Source organism: Rhinolophus hipposideros (genome assembly GCF_964194185.1).
Source record: "Rhinolophus hipposideros genome assembly, chromosome: 10".
NCBI lineage: Eukaryota > Metazoa > Chordata > Mammalia > Chiroptera > Rhinolophidae > Rhinolophus > Rhinolophus hipposideros.
In genome coordinates, this window is record NC_138056.1 from 38,985,126 (window position 1) to 38,987,308 (window position 2,183).

The window sequence follows — 2,183 nt, forward strand, 5'->3', positions numbered from 1 at the left end:
GCTTGAGACAGGATTTGAGATGGTGATTGTGTTGTCAGATAAGGAGACAGGTCAGACTGCTGGAGGGGGCTTGGAGCCAGGTTGTCTGACTATAACATGCCCTGACTCTGTACTCAAGGAGAACTTTCTGGTCTTTACAGAACCCCATTTTTTCCCCCGTGTGCCAGAAGTTAATACAATCTCCTCTGCCTCGTACAGATCTCCCAAACTTTCTATGAAGACTCATGGTGTCTGGGAGAGAGTCCAGCTCTTAGGAGAAAGGTGCACTCTAAATGCTAGGTGTTATTAAGTGTTATTATAGCGATCATTTACTGCTAATTCCTTCCCTTTGATATTCAGTACTAGGCACCTCGGTTCCTGGACCTCTCTAGTCAAAAACCCAAACGTATTTCATTCCCAGCTCCTTTCTTTTGTATACTGAAAGTTAAGAAAATATTGGCTGAGTTCCATATTTCCATTCTGAATGTGGATTTTGGTGAATGAGCCAAATGAAGAAACCATGACCAATTGTGGGAGGTTTGGTATCCTCTCCTCTTATTATCGTGCATACTTCCTGGGCAAGACCTCCTAATTCCATAGTTTTTGGCTGCTGTTTCCATGTTGATAGCTCCCCAATCAGCATCACCTTCCCACTTCGTTTTCCAAATTCCAAACCCATTTTTGTGACAGCCTTTGGCACACCTCCACCTGGATGTCTGAAAAGCAGCTCATATCCAGCATATTTAAAGCTCAACTTTTCATACCACCAAGTCTGAACACCCTCTCAGTTCTTCGTCCAAAAATGAATGGAATCTGTCATCTTTTCTCCTCAATTGCCATTTCCTCACCACCCACATTCTGTCATCACATTCTGTCCCAACTCAGAGGTGTCTCATACCTCTTTCCTCCTCTCCTTGTACACCCCAGCTCTGGCCCCACGTCATTGCTTACCTCCTCCCTGGTCTTTCTGCACTCGGTTTCTTCCCATCACTCATAGCTACCACAGCGTCTTTTGACATGACAGATCTGATGCTATTACACACTCCAACTCTGGGATCTTGAGAACTGGTCGCCAGTGGATCACGCTAACATCATGTGCCCCATCATGTGCTAATATCATGTCCTCATCGCCCTCTTCTGTGCATTCCCTATGCTTCACACTGTCCACCTTCCCCTGCAATGGTCCTCATTTCTTCATGCTTTTGCATACTCTGTTCCACCTGTCTGGAATGCCTTTCTTCCTATTTGCCACCTATCATTCACATACATCTTTTAGGCTCCATCTCCTCTGCTTTTCAAATTCCTCTAGGTGGAGGAACATCCTCCTCTGCAGTTCTGTAGCCCTTTATAAATGCTATCTTCTGTTAGTCAGGGATCTCTAGAAAAACAGAACCAACAGAATATATGTATATAGGAAGAAATTTATTATAAGGAAATGGCTCGTGTTATAGGGAGGCTGAGAAGTCCCACAATCTGTTGTCTGCGTGGTGGAGACTCAGGAAAGCCAGGGATGTAATTCAGTGCAAGTCCAAAAGCCTGAGAACCAGGAGCACCAAGGGCAAAACAAGATCGATGACCCGGCTCAAGCAATCATGCAGGAAAGAATGAATTCCTTCAACTTTTTGTTCTAGTCATGCCATCAGTGGATTGGATGATGCCCACCCACACTTGGGAGGGCGAACTGCTTTACTGAGTCCACCAATTTAATGCTAATTTCATTTGAAACACTCTCACAGACACACCCAGAAATAATGTTTAGCCAAACATCAGGGCACCCTGTGATCCAGTCAAGTTGACACAAAAAATTAGCCATCACACTTCTCACAACAGTTCTTAACAACAGCAATCATATAGCACATGTTTTGCCACAGGCACTTGTCTGATCTCTATACACTCATCTAATCTTTGCAACAACCCAAAAAGTAATTGTTATCTTTATCTTCATGTTATGAATCAAGAAACTAAGGCCAGAGTTAAGTCACATGATCTAGGTCACCCAGCCAGGAAATAGAATTGCCCGGTCAAATCAAGACTGTCAGTGCCAGAGTCCATGCACGTGACCATTCTCCTTTTTATCTCTCACTGTGAGATTTATGTACCTGTCTAGACAGGAAGTTTATTGGTCTTCCCAACTTTAAAACTTGGATAATTATTACTAACACCTATTTTTCAGGCTTTGGAAGAACATTAACTAAGTTTAGAAA